Here is a 22,105-nt window from a genome sequence, read left to right on the forward strand (position 1 = left end):
GTAATCAGTACAAATTGAAAAATATAACCACAGATGATTATGTAACATAGTTTAACTCTCTATATTACATGGAGTTTGCCTAATATATAATTTGCAATTTGTTGCCATCTGGCACACTGTAGTCACATTAAGCCTAAATGTTTTAAACTGAATTACTGAAACTAAGAAACACGGTTCATGTTCATTATAATTCATTAACCTAGGCACAGGTGTCAATAATGCCTTTATATTCTTTATAATATAGCTGCACTGATAAATCTGATGCCTCAAATAGTCATTTTTAAACAGGCGTTACATAAGGTCAGTATATGTGAGTGAATATGGAATAAAAAGAGTTGAAATAGTCCCAGAAAAATTAGCAGTATGCTTGCAGTAACCTAAAAACAAAAATTAATTTTTATTTATACAAACCTCTGGTTTAACAATTCTTGTTCACTTAGACACCTGGTCTATCATATTGTATATACTTGCCTTTCCATGTTCCTGGTTGCAGAAAAGAGAATCCATAGTAGCTAGATTAAGCAGAAAGGGTTTTATGAAAAGATGTTAGGAAGTCCACAGAATCACTATAAGTCAAGGCAGAGTATGCTAGGTTGGCCTTCCAGAAACACCTTCCAGGATCACACAATAAAACTGTCCTATTAAGGGAGTGACTGCCTCATCTGACCTCAGACATATGGTGCCTCTTCCATGACCTAGAACTTGCTGCAACCACCATCACCAACTCAACTTTCACTGCCCCTGATGTGACTCCAGAGTGCTTCCCTAAACCTTCAAACTCAAGGATACTCACACCAGCAAATAGGTGGTTGGGGAGATCACATCAAATGTCCATTAAGCTAGATCTGATTCAAAGAATCTAAGCCACATGTTTGTAACCTAACAGAAAGACAGGTCGGGAAAAGTAGGTTTTTGGATATTCCACTGGAGAGGCAGAATGTACAATGTGGGGTACTATCATCATAAATAAAAAGCATTATAAAAGTTCATGACTGACAGATGTAATGATTGATGTCTACCATAATTAACATTCTAAAATCTCCACTCTTAGAAAGCCTTTTTGATAATATCATCAAGGTGTCGCTCCCCCTCTTCATGGAGGAACGACACTAAACCCTGCACTGTTCTTTTGTCTGCTCGGCCCTTCCCGGGTTTGCTGCTGGTCCTTCCCGGGTTGGCTGCCGACCCTTCCACCTCCGTGGAAGGGCGGTTCCCCCTGCCACTTTCCCCACTTCCGCGGGGGAGCGGCATACCGCCGGCCGGCTCTCTCGGGGGCTGGTCAGATGTTATCCGGATGTTCCTCTTAGATGTTCCTGGTGCATGTTGTCTCTCTCCTCCTTTACAGTTCTCTTCCACCAATCCCAACTCTGCTACCTACACGCCGAGTACGCTGCTCTCCTCCAATCAGGAGCAGGATCAGCTCCTGCAGGTTATTGGTCGAACTAAAGGCAGCTGTGTAGAAGTTGTTTACTCCTCTCCCAGCGCCATATTATGGGAGAGCAGATGCATAGAATAAGTCTTAATTCCAGTAACTTAGTCTAGTCCGAGTTGCTCCCCACACAAGGTACTTGGGCTTTCACTGAATAATATAGAGGTACTGCTGAAGTAATCAAAATTAGGAACCAAAGAATCGCACAAGCTTGATTCAGAATGTTCCTGATAAATAATGATTATTTGAGAATCTGCATTAACATCTTCAGTGAAGAATTAGCTGTGCATAATCCTTTCTGCAAAGTTAGATATTAAAAGTTTTTCAACAAAACTATAATTGATTGAGCTCACTGGATAGGGTTTCTGTATAAGGAAGTTATTTGTAGGACGTCAGATCTAAAATTCACTGGGAACTAATGAATTGCTTCTTTTATAATTCCATAAGCTGCAGAAGCTTACTCCAAGATAAATCAGGGACAGTGAAGATTGTTTTCATGAGACATTCTATGCACAAACCTGAGTCAATGAGCTCAGCAAACGAGTTTCAGGGTTTTCTGTTTTCATTATTTCTGTATTTAATCTGTATTTCTGTATTTAATCTATCAGTGTATGAGTATTTAGAAGTAGGCAGACCGACATCAGTTCTTATAGTATTGTCCAAAGAAGTTTTTCTTTTTTAAGGTAATCAACTGAAGTTTTCAGTAGCAGGCTCCATATGAGTCCTTCCAATAGTAATAGAGAATTTGTATTCCATTGTTCAACTTTCTTTTCAATTGGCTTTTTTATTACCAAAAATGTGTCTGCCAGGCAGCAATAAAACAGATAATGAACAAATTAACATTAAAGCAGTCTTCTATACACTCAGAAACCCTCTGGAATAATAACCCTAAATCAGATATAGAAAGGAACACAATGAAAACATCATGCTAGTGGCCTATAAAACAGACTCCTACTTTTGCATGATTGACTCATTTGAAAAGTTGTAAGTTTTACCCAGTCTAATAACATATTATTATATTTAGAAAGATGATTCCAGCAGCTCATATATCTATTTATCTGAAATATATATATATATATATATTTAGATAGGTCCCAAATAGTTTAAAATACATTTTATTATTTAACACACATATCACACTTACTGAATTAATGACATTGTGTGGACTGAACTTAGACTACAAATAATAAGGGCAATTTAGCTGTTCTTACACTACATTATCTGAAAAGTTGTTTTGAATCATTTGAAATCACTAAATATTTTGGTTTTACTAAGTTGACATGCACAGATACTAACGTGCTCCTTGTTCTGAGTTCTCTACTGAATAGTTCTACGTAAAATAGCAGTGGTTTAGCAAACATGAAAATTCACTGTGAGAGTGAGCAGCAAAAGACTCACAGAATTGTAAATGTAAGAAGTCAAAGACTTTAAAAGACTGATAATAATGTACAACTAATTAGAAGGTAAGCATACATCCCTACCATCACTTACTTGCAGTATTTCTTTGGATCCCAAATGTTCCATACAGATATTCTATAATTTTACATTGATGCACACGCTTGGATCATACCTACTATTTTTCATTGTTCCATAAGGCTGTTGAGGGGGCCTGCATTATGGCACAGCAGGTTAAGCCTCAATTTTGATGCCAACACTCCATACTGGAGCACTGGCTAAAATCCCAGCTGCTCTGCTTCCAATCCAGCTCCCTGATAATGCACCTGGGGAGGTATTTCAAGATGGTCCAGGCACTTGGGACCCTGCCACCTGTGAGGGAGACCAGGATGGAGTTCCTGTCTTCAGCCTGGTCAAGACTTGGCTGTTGTGGCCATTTGGGGAATGAATCAGCAGATGGAAGATCGATCTCCATTTCTCTCTCTCTCTCTTTCTCCTCCCCCCTCTCTGTGTATGTGCATCTGTGTGTGTGCATGTTCATGTGTGTCACTTTGCCTTTTAAGTAAATAAGTACATATAGTTTTAAGCTGTTGAGTTTTAATTTATGTAAAACTTCTGAATGCATTTATCCAGCTATTGGTTTACAAACCAGTGATTACAATGTTATAGCCTTAGTTTTCCCTTGTAACCCTATATTTAAGGCTACATTTTGCTTCTGAGATCTTTGTTCACCATCCCATCTCTTTTTCTTTCTTCATAGTGTTGGTACAAATGTAATTTTCCAAATATAAGTGACCAGCAAGAAGGTTCCCTTAGTTTCATCAGCACATGGATTATGGGGATGTTTATTTTTAAGAGCAAGTTCCCAGCAATAGCTCTTATCTGTGTATTAAAAGGCCACAGCTCATCCCAAAGTAATTTAAACACTGTCAGCAATTCTCTCTTTGGAAGTTCTTTTGGCCCACGTTAATATGCCAGAACCAGTGTGGGACATTCTATGAAATAGTGTCATACTCTCTGCCTGTGACCTGGATCTCCCACAGAGTGGCATTGACACTCTCTTGCTTCCTGTTCTCCTTTAGCATTTTCTCTTTCTGCCTGCACCTGCTCCCTGTGACTCTAGACCTGAGTAATCTAAATTTTCTGCTTCAGCCAGGAGGTAGGAAAACACTTTTTTTCTTTCTTCTGCACTATTCTTGGCAAGGCAGGGTAGATGAATGTTTGGTTTTTAATATTCATTTTATTAATTCTTCCTGAATGTGCATATGTAGTGTTCTGAATCAGAAAGTTTTGTTATTAATTATTTTACAGTAAATAGGAAGTGCATTGGACTCTTTCCCTAGAACTTTTATCTGGAGGAAACAGACAGAAACATCTTCTGCATGTGTGGATTCTCCCAAGGTGTGGGCAGAGAACAACAAATCTTCTACTTTTATATAAGGTGCTTCAAAACGTTTCTGGAAAATAAAATTATTTATTTTATTTTGTTGCAAAAAAAAGGTGTGAAATCCATGCTTAAGGTAGTGTTCAAAAAGTTCATGAGGAATGTGAACCATGAGAAGCCGAATAGATTTCAATTTATTTTATTTTACTTTATTTGTACCAAAACAAACTTCTCATCCCACTTCTCCATGAACTTTTTAAGTAGTAGGACCACTCCTTCCCCCCAAAGTTAGAGAAAAACAAGAACAAAATCATTGGGAATATAAACCTCTATAAATAAACCTAGGATGTCCTAGGCCTTTGTAACCTAGAGAACTGACTTAGATCTGGTGTTTACCTCTTTTGCAAAGCAAATACTATCTAGCAGTTGGTGCTACAGGTATTCTGACACCTTGGGGGTTAACTTAGGGACCAAATCCAGCTGTAACCATTTGTTCCTAGGAAGACAGAAGTGTTATCTTGGCAAACAAAAGCAATTAACCTCTCTGAATTAGGTGAGAGTGCAATGTTGCTGGAAAAGTCAAAGCAAACATCAGGTGACTTAGGGGAAGGGCTTCTCCTAGGAGCAGAGAGAAGGCCAGGGAAGTTTTCTTTCCCCCAGGTAGCCAGTGTCCTGTTCCCAGAGCAGAGTTGCTTAATTCTTAGTAACAGAAGTTTGTTTTGTTTCTGATGTTTTTCTTAAAAAGTCTTTCCATTCCATTGCTTCCTCCTATGGCAGAAGCAAGGGTGGGAGGTGGTGGTAGTGGCTGGAGCTCACCTCTTCGCTTCTCTCCATACATGTCCTCTCTTCCTTGCTGCATTTTAATTTTATCCAAATCTTCTGGATCCTACGATTTATTGTTCATAAACCACAATTATAGGCACTATTCAAGTTCTATTCTTGAAATTCCTGTTTCAATTAAATCTGAAGTTATGAATAAATATGAAGAGTGTCATCAAAATACACACATTGGCATTTGTGAGCCTTAGCCCTTACTGTTTTAAACCAAAAGAGGATGAATAAAATGAATACCGTTTATAATAAAATAATAAAACTGCATATATCATAACTGTGTCATTTATGATGAAGGCACTTTTCCAAATTGACAGATGATAACAGTAATCACCTTATTGTTTGCTTTATTCTTTCAAATAATACTTGAATGATTTTTATGCTTTATTTCCAATTCCTTTTGTATAATATCCCCCTACACTCTGGCACAATAAAGCAACTGACTTATGTTGCAACTTTTAATTTTCTTATAGACAATTATGATATATGAAATCTTATTATTTTATTATAAGCTATATTAATCTTATTCAACATCTCTAGGTTTTAAATAGTGACTATATTTGTATATAAATGCTTTTTAATTATCTATCAAATATGTTAAATGTATAAAGAATATACAACTATTCTAAGTGCATTTTATGCAGTATCTCATTTATTGCTCATAATGGCCCTGTTTTGAAATGAATTGTGTCCTCCCAAAATTCATATGTTGAAGAATCTAAGCCTGTTTGTATTTGGAGATGTGGTCTACAAAGAGGCAACAAGGGTTAAAAGAAGTCATAAAGGCAGATCCTATTCCAATAGGACTAGCATCCTTATAAGAGGACGAAGAGACACAAGAGAACTCCCCCTCTCTCCCTGTGTGCACACAGATGAAAGGCCATGCAAAGAGAGTGAGGAGGAGGTCATCTACCCACTAGAAACCAATCCTGAGAGCATTGTGAAGTCAGACTTCTGGAATTATTATTTACAAAGCAGACAACAGATTGATACCCAGCAGACTGGATGGCTGGAGGATCTGGTAAAGTTAGAAAAGATTTGGAAAGAAATGTCATAAACAATAATATTTAAAACACGTATAGTTCATAACAGCAAGAATGCATATACCATTACTTTATTTTAGGATGAGAAATCTAGGCAGACAGAAACAATCTTGTAGATTGACAGGTGAATCAGAAAAGACTGAAATGGGCCATTATCTGTTTTTCTGAGGCTGGATAACCCTTGGAGTCAATTCAGTAAGATTTTTCTAGAAACAGAAACAAGGAAGTAGGTAGAAGCTAAAGTCTGAGAAAACTGTAAAACCTGATGCCTGTATTGATACAAATTGAGAAAAAATACTGCTCGAATTCCTTAACATGGACTGTATTTGCAGTATAATGATATAATTTATTACCCAAACAGGGACATTTTTGCAAGTGAAAAGGGGCACTATTATAGTTTGTTCAGGAAAGTATAGATAAGCTAGGAAAGTTCTAGGCAAACATGGATATATAGTTATCTCAGCAACAAGGCTCTGTATCAGCTGAGCCCTGTCGTATGTCATATTATCCTTTCATTTACCATAGGGACTTTCTTTCAGTTCTCTGTTCTTGCTCAGCTCCTTTTGGTTATTTTTTAACTAAGTCTCTGCAATGGTCATACCCTGTAAGACAGTGATTGAGCAACATTACCCACTCACCCACCCCCCCTTTTTTTTTGACAGGCAGAGTGAACAGTGAGAGAGAGAGACAGGGAGAAAGGACTTCCTTTTTTGCCGTTGGTTCACCCTCCAATGGCCGCCACGGCCGGCACACCTCACTGATCCGAAGCCAGGAGCCAGATGCTTCTCCTGGTCTCCCATGCGGGTGCAGGGCCCAAGGACTTGGGCCATCCTCCACTGCACTCCCGGGCCACAGCAGAGAGCTGGCCTGGAACAGGGGCAACCGGGACAGAATCCGGCGCCCTGACGGGGACTAGAACCTGGTGTGCCGGCGCCGCAGGGTGAGGATTAGCCTGTTGAGCCACAGCGCCGGCCAATCCCCCTTTTTTTCTTGATTAATTTCACCTTGATTTTGTCCAGCCCTCCATCACACAAACCCCATTGCTCAGAGAACTTTATAATCACTTCCTTAGTCCAGGGAAATAAATACTGAACTAGTCAGTACGACAATCCTTTGTCCGCACAATACCTTACAGAGAGTATATTAAATTGAAGTTGCACGTAGCAAAAATTACTCCCACTTAGTAGTTAGAACAACATAGAAATGAATTTCTTTCTCATTTAAAAGAAGTGTGAGGGAGACGTTCGAGTGATGATACGGTGCTTTAGCTGTCAAGCACTTAGTATCTGTACTGCTTTCTCATCTCTAATATTTGGCTGAAGATCTCCAGTCATCAGATTCATGCCAGGAGTAGGAAGGAAGAAAGGACAAGGAAGGGCATACTTTCTCCCTGTAAGGATATATCCCAGCAATGGCATAGATTACTTCCACTTAAATCTCATTGCGAATGGAGTACCGAGGCCAAAAGGAGTTCTTAAAAAGCAGAGAAATGTAATCTTTACTGAAGTGGCTATGCACTCTGCTAAAAACTGAGGCTAATAGGACAACTAGCAGTCTTTCTGCCACAGTGGCCCAATTAAGGCTGAAGGGGAGAACTTACTCTGTAAACTCATTTCTCTTTCCTTCTGTGGCATTTCCACAAGAATGAAAGTAATCCTAGTTGCAACTAACTTTAAGTGAAAGGCAAATACACTTCATACATTTCTAATTCTTTTAGGAGACAGCTTATAAAAAAAGACTCAGAGAAGACTCATAGAAAAGACTCAGAGGTAAAAGGAAACTGATAGTGTGGACAGCAGAGCTAAAAGAAAAACCCATACTGTGGTCACAAGGTTGAGCCAACGCATCCAATCCACTACCCACGAAAGCTGCTGTACCTCTACATGGCCTACTATACAGGAGATATGAGATACCTTTAAGCCATTCTGGTTCAGTGTTTCTTTTTCTTGAAGATGAAAGTGCCCTAACTGAATTCCTGACGGGTCTCCCTAAACACTCAATCTCTGTTACAATCTTAGTAACCTCTTCTTCTCCTTCCCAGCACTGATGTCAAAGTTGAGCCATTTATTTTCAATCTAGCTCCACTGCTGGGGTGTAAGGCCTATGCTTTGGAACCAAATCTGTTTTGTCCACTACTAGATACTTAGCAAACGAAATGAAGTGTCTGACACAATGTGTGCTACCCAGCGACTTCTCTGTCAATTTTCATAGAAATGATGTCGACTAAAAAGCTTCATTCATTGGAAGAGATCTTTTCTCCTTAATGGTAGAAGTAGAGCCTCATGAAGCTTTGTTACTCTTTAGGCTTGTGTCATATACTATTTACTATTTCAACTCTATCGAACGCTTGCCACACAGTTTTGATTTGACTTCAAATTTGAATAGTGGGATACTTACAGCTTCAGCTTGCAGTGTTGAAGCAGTGAGCTTCCAAACACTGAAGACCTTCATTTGTTACCCTCAGAAGGCATTCCCATTCACAGTTGGCTTTCAGATACACGGTTTTCTTCCCAACAACCTATTTCCAGACAAGTTTTCTTATTTCATTCTCTTCCTACCTGACTTCAAACATTTCTTTTTTATATTTCAGTTAAAAGAAATTAAATAATTAATATTTTATCAATGAGTAAGCACTAACGTTTCTTACATGCCACTCTGGAATGTGCTTCTAAAGCCTTCATTGTGTCTCACACACTCACTGTTTCTTCATATATCTATGGCATTAAAAGTGTAACCATGCTGCTGATCATTGATAAATCTGCTTCTGTTCCAGTTTCATGCTAATTCGCCTTGGAAGGCAGCAAATGATGTCCCAAGTGCTTGAGTTCCTGTTAACCACATGGGAGACACTCTGGTGGAGTTCTGGGCTTCTGACTTCAGCCCGGCCCAGCTCCAGCATTTGCAGGTATTTGGGACATGAACAAGAGTATGTTAGATCTCTTTCTCTCTCTCTTTCTCTGTCTCTGTCCCTCTGTCTCTCTCTCTCTCTCTCTCTCCTTTTCTGCCTCTCTGCCTCTTTCCCTCTCTCTGCCACTTGGCCTTTCAAATAAATAAATAAATCTCAAAAAAATTAAATGGAAATAAAAATAGACTGTTTAGTGCACCAGTTGAGATACTGCCTAAGATGCCTGCATCCTATAACAGATACAAGTCTGATACAAGTCTCAGTTCCTCCATTTTTGATCCAGTTTGCTGCTAAAGTGCACCCTGGGAGACAGCAGATAATGGCTGGAGCAGCTGCATCCCTGCCACCCATATGGGAGACCTGGATGAAGCCCTTGGCACTTGGCTTCAGCCTGGCTCAGCACTGGTCACTGTGGCTACCTGAGGAGTGAACCGGTGGATGAAACATCTCTCTCTGCCTGCCTTTCTCTCTCGGTCTCTGTTTCTCTTGCATATAAAATGAAAATAAATAAACAGGACTTTAATGTCAGTTCCTCTACCCTGATTTCTTTCCCTTAGGCCCTCTGTTTCCCAGCTTTCATGGGGATAGCTATGATCCACAACTTCCTCTCTACCTCTAACCTACATGTCCAGTTGTGTAGCTATTTAGTCAGTCCTGACTGTGGCAAAAAACATATCAACAACATTGACACCCTCATGCTCTTGCATTCAGCATTGATAATCAAAGATCACTAATAGGGATTTGGGAGCCCAGCTAGGACAGCTTAGCTTCTTGAGCCTCCTTAGTGAGTATTCATGTATGTTTACAAAGAGCAATTTTTCCTTCTCATTTCTCTCCCCAACCCTCTCATTCCTGCATTATACAGAACTGAGAATCTGATATGCTCTCTATGTCTGAATTCAGCCAGCTTATCCAATTTATTACCTTTGGAGTCTTGTCCTGAAAACCTACTCTTATCCTATAGTGTGCCTCAGTACATCTTATTTAGCTATTATTTACCTGCTTAGTGCTTCAGAAAAGCTTCTATTTTAACTCATTCAACACTGAATTCTTTTCTTACAATCATAATTTAACTCAATTAGTGTATGTCAACATTATGTGCCTAGAAAATATAACTATAGAGAAAAGATTCAGTAAGAATTATTTTTGTTTGAATTAATATAAATGCTCAAGAAATATTCCCAGATCTACATCATCTACTAATACTATATTATCTACCTAGCAGCTCTCTCCTCAAAACTTTAACTTTTTAAATTAGTTACCTAAACAATTAGTGTGTGTGTGTGTGTGTGTGAGAGTGAGAGAGAGAGAGAGAGAGAGAGAGAGAGAGATGCTGCCATCCATTGGTTCACTTCCAAAATGCTCACAATAGCCCTGGCCCAGGCCAGGTGCTTTGAAGCCAGGAGCTGGGAACTGAATCTTGTTCTCCCATGTGGATGGCAGAAACCCAATTGCTTGAGCAGTGATGGCTACCAGAGCCTGCATTAGCAAAAAGCTGGATTCAGGAGCGAGAGCCAGAGCCAGGTGTTGAGCCCAGATACTCTGATGTGGGAAATAGATGTCTTAACCAGTGTTTTACCCACTAAGCCAAATGCTTGATGCTCTCCTGCTCAGAATTTTGATTCCTTTAAAAATGCTTCACATGCATAGGAAATAATTGTTATCTTTTTTTTAACTTTCATTTAATGAATATAAATTTCCAAAGTACGATTTATGGTTTACAATGGCTTCCCCCCCATACCATCCCTCCCACCCACAACCCTCCCCTGTCCCACTCCCTCTCCCCTTCCATTCACATCAAGATTCATTTTCGATTATCTTAATATACAGAAGATCAGCTTAGTATACATTAAGTAAGGATTTCAACAGTTTGCTCCCACACAGAAACATAAAGTGAAAAATAATAGATGATTTTTTTTAATGATGATGAAATCAGATCAGACCTAGTGTCATGTTTAATCCCAGTGAGAGTCAAGTTGGGAGTTGATAATTTCTTTTTTTTTTTTTTTTTACAGAGGATCAGTTTAGTATGCATTAAGTAAAGATTTCAACAGTTTGCACCCCCATAGAAACACAAAGTGAAATATATTGTTTGAGTACTCGTTATAGCATTAAATCTCAATGCACAGCACATTAAGGATAGAGATCCTACATGAGGAGTAAGTGCACAGTGACTCCTGTTGTTGACTTTACCAATTGACACTCCTGTCTATGGCATCAGTAATCTCCCTATGCTCCAGTCATGAGTTGCCGAGGCTATGGAAGCCCTCTGAGTTCTCCGATTCTTATCTTGTTTAGACAAGGTCATAGTCAAAGTGGAGGTTCTCTCCTCCCTTCAGAGAAAGGTACCTCCTTCTTTGATGACCTGTTCTTTCCACTGGGATCTCACTCACAGAGATCTTTTGCCAGAGTGTCTTGGCTTTCCATGCCTGAAATACTCTCATGGGCTTTTCAGCCAGATCTGAATGCCTTTAGGGCTGATTCTGAGGCCAGAGTGCTGTTTAGGACATCTGCCATTCTATGAGTCTGCTGAGTATCTCACTTCGCATGTTGGATCACTCTCCCCTTTATTTATTCTATCGGTTAGTGTTAGCAGGTACTAGACTTGTTTATGTGCTCCCTTTGACTCTTAGTCCTTTCATTATGATCAATTGTGAACTGAAATTGATCACTTGGAATAGTGAGATGGCATTGGTACATGCCACCTTGATGGGATTGAATTGGAATCCCCTGGTATGTTTCTAACTCTACCATTTGGGGCAAGTCAGCTTGAGCATGTCCCAAATTATACATCTCTTCCCTCTCTTATTCCCACTCTTATGTTTAACAGGGATCACATTTCAGTTAATTTTCAACACTTAAGAATAACTGTGTATTAATTACAGAATTAAACCAGTCATATTAAGTAGAACAGACGAAAAAACTACTAAGAGGGATAATGTATTAAGTTGTTCATTAACAGTCAGGGCTATGCTGATCAAGTCACCGTTTCCCATAGTGTCCATTTCACTTCATCAGGTTTCCTTTTTGGTGTTCAGTCAGTTGTCACTGATCAGGGAGAACATATGGTAAGGAAATAATTGTTATCTTAAAAATATTGATCGCAGATTTGGCAAAATAATTTTAACTTCACTCTGAGCTGTTAGACCAGAGGAAAGTGCAAATGTCATTCATGTCTCTCTTTGTATTCACATTTATATCCAAAGGCTCAATGAAGATCAAAAAATGAAGAACTAGGGGCCAATATTTTTGGTGTAATGGGTTAAGCTGCTTTTTGCTACACAGGCATCCCATACTTATGCTGATTCTTGTTTCAGTTTCTACACCTCCAATCCAGCTCACTGCTAATGGCTTGGAAAAAGCAGAAGATGGTCCAAGTGTTTGGGTCCCTGCATTCTGCATGTGAGACCCTGAATGTGAGTTCCCAGCTTCTGGCTTCAGCCTGGCCCAACACTGGCTATTGCAGCCATCTGGGGAATGAATCAGTGGATGAAAGATCTCTCTCCCTCACTTTCTGTACTGCTGATTTTTAAAACAAATAAATAAATCTTTTTTACAAATGAAGAAACATAGTTTGTATATTGAATAAGGGTTAATTCTTTATGTTCGTAAGAAAATAAGGAAGAAATTATCTATTCATTGCTTTCTTCTAAGTGTCACCTTTTTACGAATCACTTGGAACCTCTTCCAGAAAAAACTGTCATAAAAATTATTATCTGCTAAATACAATAAACTACAGGCATTGTACAAATGATCAACCTAGATGCAGAATGATGTCTGCAAAGTTCATCTATACCTCAGAACACATATTTTGGTTGTTACCCAGGTCACAACTGTCCTTACCCCATTCTTGGGCACTGGGTACTGACTGCCTGTTTGGTAAAATAAGTGTGCATAGCAAGATTAATGTCTTGGCATCTATCAACAAGGCTCAAGTTCTCCCCTTCCTCCTTTTCTAGAATATCATGCACTTTATGACTGACTCCCATTATATAATAAATGATCAAACCACTAAATCAAGATTTGTGCTTCAAGAATTTCCATTTTATTAGTATGTTGACAGAGTACTTTGTACTTCTTCCCAGTGTAGGGGTTCACAGACAGGTAATAGTACAAAGAAAAAAGTCAAGCACATGTCAGCACCTAGAAACTAAAGTCTAATAAAAATATAAAGCCTTTTTTTTTTTTTACTAGAATAGACCTTTCAAAGTAAGATACAAAGAATTCAGATATTTCTTCATAAACACTTAAAGTTAGAAAATGAAATAGTGGAGTTGCATATGGAATTTTAGCTTTGAAGATATGTTCACCAACTAATAAACCATATATATGGGATTTTCTAACCTTCTCTGTTATGTGTATTTATTTAAAATTCTTCTCAGTTTATATACATAAAAAGGAGCATGAATGTGGCAATAGGTCTACACAAAGAATACTCTTATCTACAATAGTGGATTTGGCTTGGTAGAATACTTTCCTGGTAACGTTCCTGGATTCCAGCCAACAGCCAACCTTGTGAGAAGATCTTTCTAAGGATAGAAGTCTCCAACAGGTTATGTTAATTGTTTCTATGCAGTTCCTAGAATCATTTTCACCTTCTATTTCCTTTACAGATGTAGCTGGCTTTGTTTGCCAATGATCTGCAGCAATTTTTCTATAATAATAAAATAATTCTTTTAATAGTATGCCATAATCCCCTCTATAGGCATGGTCTGAATTTTGGATCTTACTTATCTAGAACTTTGGTTGTCTGAATGAATAATAAGTGGGAGCTAACCCAAATTCATGTAGCACATATGGCCCAAAAGCAAGCCTTAAGATAGCTATTTTATACACCCAATGATCTCAACAAGAACTAGTTTCTTGGGGCCAGTGCTATGGCATAGTGGGTAAAGCCCCTGCCTGCAGTGCCAGCAACACATATGGGCACCAGTTCATGTCCCAACTGCTCCACTTCTGATCCAGCTCTCTGCTATGGCCTGGGAAAGCAGTGGAAGGTGGCCCAAGTCCTAGGGCCCCTGCACTCACGTGGGAGAACCGGAAGAAGCTCTTGGTTCCTGGCTTTGGATCAGCGCAGTTCCGGCCGTTGCAGCCAATTTGGGGGTGAACCAGCGGATGGAAGACCTCTCTTACACACACTCTCTCTCTCTCTCTGCCTCTCCTCTCTCTGTGTAACTCTGACTTTCAAATGAATAAATAAATCTTAAAAAAAAAAAAAAAGAACTAGTTTCTGTGGATGTATTTTGAGTGAGACACATTAGAACTTCATTTCTCCTATGACCAGATGTCCACCATGGCATATTAGACAGAGTTTCAATGGTAAGTCTCTGGGTGAATCAGAAGAAGCCAGGAGTAGAGAAAAGTTGATTAGATTATTCAACTAAGACAATGCTGCAGGCTTAACTAGGTGCCAAGCAAACCCTTCACTTTCCTGAAAAGGATAACTGTCTAGATGATATAAGCAGAGAAGCTGGACAATAATTGCCTAAACTATTCAAATAATTCAATTTGGAGGTATGTCTTTAATTGTCAGTAGAGTACGGAAGGGATTCTTGTCCATTTCCCTTGGGAGGATGTGATGTAATTCTTCAGAAACCAATGGTCTCTCTGGTGTAGTTCTAATATATAGCTTATCAGTGCTCAATAAACTAGTCTGACATGTGCAGGTAGGTCAGGCAGCCATGAATACATGGACTAATTTACCAAGCAAGCTAATAGTCAAGTGCCTGTAAGTAGGCCCAGAGACAGTGGTGCAAATGGCTTGGTTCAGAATGCCAAGTCAGTGAAAGGAGGACCTGAGAAGGAATGCAGAAGCACAGTAGAAAGCCAAGATGCAAGACAGTGACAGTGGTGAGAGGATAAAGTATAAAGTATAACTAATTGATTCAAACAGTAGACCATGGGTGAGCTTACAAAAGCCATTTTAAACCACAGGCTTAAGTATCCCAAGCAGCTTCTGTTTGAATCAATTAGTTTCATTTGAAGAGCTTTGGACCAAACAGGCAGTTTTAATGTAAGGGGAAAAAAAAAATAAAGGAAATAATTGTAAAAAATAAAAATAAAAATACATTCTTAGATTTCTATACATTCCATAGAAATAATTCTTGGAAAAATTTTCAATGGTAAATGACATGAGACTAAAATAGGTCTGAGCCTTCTACCCTTAAAAAGGCCTGCTTGCAAGGTTAATCTTGTTGGTTATCTGGGAAGTTGACTAGCATACCAATCCCTAAATTCCCTTAAGTGGTAAGAGTGGTCTACTTTGCCTAAACTGTAGAAAAATACAGTTTGGAAATACTTATTTTTTTCTTCTAGGAATATGGAATTTTAGTGTGTGGGAGACAGAAATGGCTTTTCTGTGTGTGTGTATGTGTGTGGGTGTGTGTCCCTCTCTTTAAAGAAATTCATGAACATAAGACTCCTGGAATTATCAGATTGGTATAGTCTATATACAAATCTTGTGTATTATAGATCTGTTAATTAACCAAATGAGTATCTCCAAAACAGTGAAGTCTGCTGCAAGTATCTCTCACCTGGTCTACCCGTTAGCAATGTCATCCTTCCCTTATCCTTACTTATCCTCAGAGTCTAGTGGTCATGGCATTCAATTTATCTAAAATCTTCTCTTTTTTATTATTTCTTTATTTATTTTGAAAATCAGAGTTAGAGAGAAGCAGAGACTGAGAGACAGAGGGAGGGAGGGAGGGAGAGAGGAAAGGAGAGAGAGAGAGAGAGAGAGAGAAAGAGAGAGAGAGAGAGAATCTTCCAGATGGCTACCACAGCCAGTGCTGAGCCAGGTTGAAGCCAGGAGTCAGGAGCTTCATTCATTTCTCCCATGTGGGTGGCAGGGGCCCAAGTACCTGGGTCATCTTCTGCAGCTTTTTCCAGGCCATAAGCAGGGAGCTGGATTGGAAGTGGAGCAGCCAGACACGAACTTCTGCCCATAAGGGATACCGGTGTCACAAGTGGTGGCTCTACCTACTATACCACATTGTCAGCCCTAGTGATCTAATATTTCCAACGATAGCTGATAGTCTCTGAATATTTGAACAATACTGGCCTCATTTCAAGCCTTCTACAATTTGTCTTGGCCTACATATTCAATTTAGCTTTATATTTTTCCAATTTACCAATTTATAGTTTAAATGTTTGCTACCCGTGTATGACATGTATTCTTTTCATGGAAAATTCTTCAAAAATATCACAGTCTGGATTCAGCATATCTCAATTCAATAAGAATTGTTTTGAGTATCAAGTATACACGAGATTCAGTGTCCTGGGCATTGGAAAATGCTAGAAAAGTGTATAAGATATGATCCTCTCTATGATGAACAGTGTAATCTATTATCTCCTTTAAAAAAGATTCATATATGTACTTGAAAGGTAGAGTTATACAGAGAGGGAGAGAGAGAGAGATTGATTGAGTTTTCATCTACTGGTTCACTTCCCGAATAGCCACATGGCCAGAGCTATGCCATGCTGGTGGCAGGAGCCAGGAGCTTTAACTGGGTCTCCCACATGGATGACAGGAGCCCAAGTACTTGGGCCATCTTCCAGTGCTTTCTCAGGTGCCTTAACAGGGAGCTGAATCAGAAGTAAAGGGGCAGCTGGGATTTGAACCAGTGCTTGTATGGAATGCCTGTGTCACAGGCAGTGGCTTTAACCTGATGCACTACAACACTGTCCCCTATTATCTCTTTTTGAAAACCATTTCAAATTTGAGACCTTAGTGTGCGTGGCTTGTAACCTGCTTCATTGGAGGAACTTCCTTAGGTGGTTTGATGCTTCAGATACTGCTAGCAATAGTATATGTGATTAGAATATTTATATCTTTGGGTTCATCCCCTTTAAAGAACTGTCCACATGCATGCAGTTTTATTGAAAGTCTTTCAATATAAAATTATTTATCCCTTTCTTCCTTGATGGATGTTATAGATGGATAATGATTTGCAAATAAGAAAACTGAAATTTTACTTTTTATTCTAGACTGCTTTCTTTCCTTCAGCAATGTAATTAGCTTGCCTTCCTCATTTGGCTATTTGCCATTTATTCAAGTTTGATAAAGCATGTCAATTGCTAACCTTATTGTTGTCATTGAGTTGAGTAGAAATTAAGTATAAGACACTTAGTATAAAACCCCTGCATTTTACATTGAAGTCCATAGTATTATTTCAAATAAATAACTACCTCAATCTCCTTCTGTGAAATCTTGGACTTTGATAAGCTAGAATTTGGATTAACAAGCATTAGCAGCATAAGAAAGATACTCTATAATACTAAAGACAATCATTTATAATGAATATGTAAGAGTTATTAATACAATACAGCCTATCAAGTTATCTAACAATTTTTATAAAACAGAAACTATAGGAAATGTGAGGCAAAATATATCAATACGAGAGCCTTTAACACATCTCTCTTAAGCCAAGAAAATCAATATAACAAAAAAAATCACTAAGGCTACAAAAACATAATAAGGCATATTTCATTAATATATATCAAATTTTGAATACTAGTAACAGAAAATACATCTTCTTTCAACTGCAAGTTGAATATAATAGTTCCTGCTATTTGTGGTTTCACTTTTCATGATTTCAGTTACCCAAAGTCAACTGTGGCCTGAAAATATTAAATAAAAAATTCTAGAAATAAGCAATTCATAAGTATTAAACTCTATGCCATTATGAGTAGTGGGATGCAGTCTCAAACCACCTATTTCCTCCTCACCCAATGTATCCATCGTGTATATGCTATGGACCCACCAGTTTAGAAGCCATCCCAGTTATCAGATCCAAGTTGGCAATATTGGTATCAAAGTGCTTGTTTTCAAGGAATACTTATTTTACCTAGTAGTCAATACAAAGTGCAAGAGTAGTGATGTTGGCAATTAAGATATGCTAACAAGAACCCATAAATTACTCCCTTTAAATGAAATGTTCAGATAGAGACCACATTCTTTAATCATTTTTCCGGTATATTATTATAATGATTCTATATTAATTACTGCTAACAATCTCTCACTGTACCTAATTAATAAGTTAACTTTTATCATAGGTATGAAAGTATTCACATAGGAAAACATATAGTATATACACAGTTCAATAGTACCTGCAGTTTCAGGTGTTCACTGTGGTTCTTGGAACATCTTCCCAGAGGGTAAGGAAAAGATTATTCTATTCACAAAAGTGAAACTTCAGGCCACAAAGAAGACCTCAATATTCCAAAGAACAGAAATATTAACAGGATTTTTGGCCTACATGAAATAAAGTCAGATTTTAATTTAAAACAATCAAAAAGAATAAGTTCCTTCCTCTAGGAAATTCACACACACACACACACAAAACACAACTAAACAACTCTGCAGTCAAAGGGGAAATATAAAATTTAAACATATCAGATATTTTAGGATATAGCTAAAACAGTTTTCTGAACGATGAAATTGAAAAATATATCAACTAAATACCCAGTTCGCAAAGCTAATAAACCAAGAAAAATGGGATAAAAAATGATGCTAATAAAAATATTAATGACATGGAAAACAAGAAATAGCAGAGTTAATCAGTAAATGCAAAAACTGATCTTTGAAAAAATCAGCACAAGAACAGTAATTAAAATAATAAATTTAAATGGTAGAAGGCACAAATATATATATATATATATATATATATATATAATGGGAATTACTTTTTTTTAAAGGATTTTATTTATGTGAGAGGTAGAGTTACAGAGAGAGAGAGATAGAGAGGTTTGCCATCTGCTGATTCACTCCCTGGATGGTCTCAACTGCCGGAGCTGAGCCGATTCAAAGTCAGGAGCCAGGAGCTATTTCGGGTCTTCTGCACGGGTTCAGGGATCCAAGTACTAGGGCCATCTTCCACTGCTTTCCCAGGCCATAGCAGAGAGCTGGATTGGAAGAGGAGCAGCTGGGACTCAAACTGGCATCCATATGGGATTCCGGTGCCAGAGGCAGAGGCTTAGCCCACTATGCCACAGTGCTGGCCCAGGGAGTTCTAAATATCCATTAAAACAAAAGAATAGTACCCCACGGGAATTTCTACCCAACTTTTAAAGATCAGATAACTCAAATGCTATTTAAAATATCCTAGTGCACAAATATGAAAAACTTGAAAAAATTCATTTTCTCATATGAGTGTAATAGCACAATAAACACATATCAATTTCACATGAATATTAATAACAGAAATTTTTAAAAAATAATCTAGGAAAGCTCCAAGGCATATGAACAAATAATTTACTGGACCAAATGGAGTTTATTGCAGGAATGCTTAATGAGTCAGTATCATTTAATCATATAACCTATCATATTAGCAGAAGAGAAAAATCATATGATCACATCCAAAGGTATAGAAAATGTATTTGAAAATAATTCAGCACTTGTTCATCTTTTTTAAAAATTTCCCAATAAAATAGTACTAATGGTATCTTCTTAATATCAACATGCAGCTTATGTTATATAATGATAGATGCACACATACATTTCCTCAGTTCATTTGATATGGAGATGAAGGAAACTTTCTTCTCAAATAAGGAACAAGTCAAATTTTGGTTGTTGCCATTATTACTGCATATCATGTTGGAAATATTAACCACTGAAATGGATGATTACAAGTATAAAAAATAGACAGGAAAAGGTAAATTATATGAAATATCTAGAAAATCCAAAGAAATAATGGGGAAAATATAACAGAATAAGAGACTTCTCTACCCGATCCATAATCTACTCCTTTTGTGGATTTATATGTGTTTTTGGCACACCAAATTATTCAGGTTCAATACCATGGTGTCATAACAATATAATTAATTTCACTTGTGCTTTCATAATCTACATTTACTCTAAATTTTGCAGGCCCCACCCTTATCTAAGCAGTTGCCAAGTCAGGTAGATTTTATCTTTGAAATGTCCCTCTTTTTCTTATGCCATCACCATTATCTTCCATCGCTCACCCTCCAAGTATGAAGGTACTTCAAAAAGTTTATGAGAAATGGAAGTAAGAGGTAAGTTCATTTTGACGCAAAATTTTTGAAGCCCATGCATATGAGGGGTCTTCAAAAAGTTCACAAAAATCTATATTATAAAAAAAAACTATGCAAGGATTTCAAAATTTTTGCACCAAAATAAAATTAATTCAATTTCCCATGAACTTTTTTGAAATACTCTACCCTCCTATAATTCATAAATGGCTGCCTGTTTAGTGATGTCACTCTTGTTCAACACACAATTTCCTTGACATAAAGTCCCAATTTCTTGGCCTGATTTTCTACAAAAGCCTGTTATTTTTGCTGGCTTATTCCCACCTAACCAACATAGTTTAGTTGGACCAGATTATAGATATCCCTTAGTTATTCTATACTTATAGTTCATTATCTTGTGGAATAGTCTTTCTAGATATCACCACCTGTACCAATAAGCATCTTATTTCTAAGTCACCTATACTAACAATCGAAGTGTATTTTTCAGGCAATGTGTTAAATACTTGTCATATGTTACTTTGTTCCACATTACCACAGATGTGATTTCTTCCTCTTTGGAAATTCACAGCACTCTGTCACTGGCCTTGGTATGCATGTTTCACATTCAGGATTTCTGTTATGTAATCAAGTAGATTAGCTCTATCTGATTACATGCTTCATGAAGGTAGAGAATAATTACTGCATAACTCTGCACCACTTACAGCACGCCAAGCATTCAATAAATATTTGCTCTATTGTATAAACTGTGGTAGCACAGATAACAGAAACTAAGGTTTTAAACTCAATTAAGGTTCTCTCTGTGGTAGGGAGTTAATACATTTTTTATTTCTTGGTTCTATTCCACTGGAGCAGGCAGTTTGCTTTATTAATGCTGTATTCTCAAGGTCTAGAACTGTTCCTAGTTTGTGGCAGGCACTTCGTAATAATCCCACCTGTATAGGTGTATGAAAATTAATTTTGAAAGCTAATAGGCCGGCACCATGGCTCAATAGGCTAATCCTCAGCCTGTGGCACCGGCACACCGGGTTCTAGTCCCGGTCGGGGCGCCGGATTCTGTCCCGGTTGCCCCTCTTCCAGGCCAGCCCTCTGCTGTGGCCCGGGAGTGCAGTGGAGGATGGCCCAAGTCCTTGGGCCCTGCACCCCATGGGAGACCAGAATAAGCACCTGGCTCCTGCCTTTGAATCAGCGCGGTGCGCCGGCCGCAGCGGCCATTGGAGGGTGAACCAACCAACGGTAAAAGAAGACCTTTCTCTCTGTCTCTCTCACTGTCCACTCCACCAAAAAAAGCTAATGAATATGCAAGGAACCCAAGGCTCAACCACAGTCAACATAAACCAGGGTCAGTTCTTCAGCACTTTCTGGTTTGTAGCTGTCTAGGACAGATATTCTTGACTTCTTGGTTTGTGTATACAAAACTTAAAAAATTATTTTGGTGGATTACTGGACTCTCTGATTCCCATTTGTATAATCAGAAAAATCTCTAGCTGTGACAAAAACAAAGCTTTTGGCAGACATGATATTTAAAGTCTAGCACTGGCACCCTAAAACCCTTCCAGATATTAGGAATGTGATAACTGGTTTCCATTATTTGTTGGTGGCTTAACTTTAAATTCGTATACATTGTGCTGTGTAGCAATTCCACAACTGTTCTCCCCATCAATCCTAAGATCCCAGGGCGGCTGTCTTTTCAAGTTGTGGAAAAATATCCCTATTTTAAGATGCACGTATTTAAAGCATCAGTTCTTACTAATTGAAACAGCTTTATCTATTTACAGAACAGAGCGTTCATTGGAATTAGACTAATGACCTGGGTAGCCTCAATTTATCACTCTCCTCAGAAACTCCCCAAAAAGCTCAGTATAAAGGGAAATCACCGGGTGCTTTGCAGAGTGCTGCTTCCGGACTTGACACATTGAGGGCAAGCTCCAAACCACCTTCCTCTGCCGCAGGTTTTCACGGAACATTAATGGTCCCTAAGGATTCAAGAAGCCCCCGTGTTAAACCACCTACTCTAACAATCAGAGAGCCTGGCAGGCAAACCCTACCCGCTTCTGTGAGCCAACCAGCCTAGGAGGAGACGCCGGCACTGAAGGAGGCGGGTCTTCCGCGACGAAACCCCGCCCCTC

At 38.4% G+C, this 22,105-nt stretch overlaps 2 long non-coding RNA genes across 2 annotated transcripts; one reads left to right on the forward strand and one right to left on the reverse strand.

The window, feature by feature from the left end:
• Positions 1-3,742: 3,742 nt before the first annotated feature.
• LOC138848470 (uncharacterized) lies at positions 3,743-12,555 on the forward strand. The gene is made up of 3 exons (XR_011386285.1): positions 3,743-3,983; positions 8,856-8,987; positions 12,305-12,555. It is a non-coding gene; the product is annotated as an uncharacterized lncRNA (long non-coding RNA).
• On the reverse strand, positions 10,978-21,991 carry LOC138848471 (uncharacterized). Its single transcript, XR_011386286.1, has 3 exons — positions 21,854-21,991; positions 18,096-18,240; positions 10,978-12,035 (listed from the first exon to the last, which is right to left on the reverse strand). It is a non-coding gene; the product is annotated as an uncharacterized lncRNA (long non-coding RNA).
• Between the last annotated feature and the right edge of the window lie 114 nt (positions 21,992-22,105).

Source organism: Oryctolagus cuniculus, chromosome 2 (genome assembly GCF_964237555.1).
Source record: "Oryctolagus cuniculus chromosome 2, mOryCun1.1, whole genome shotgun sequence".
NCBI classification, from domain to species: Eukaryota; Metazoa; Chordata; class Mammalia; order Lagomorpha; family Leporidae; genus Oryctolagus; species Oryctolagus cuniculus.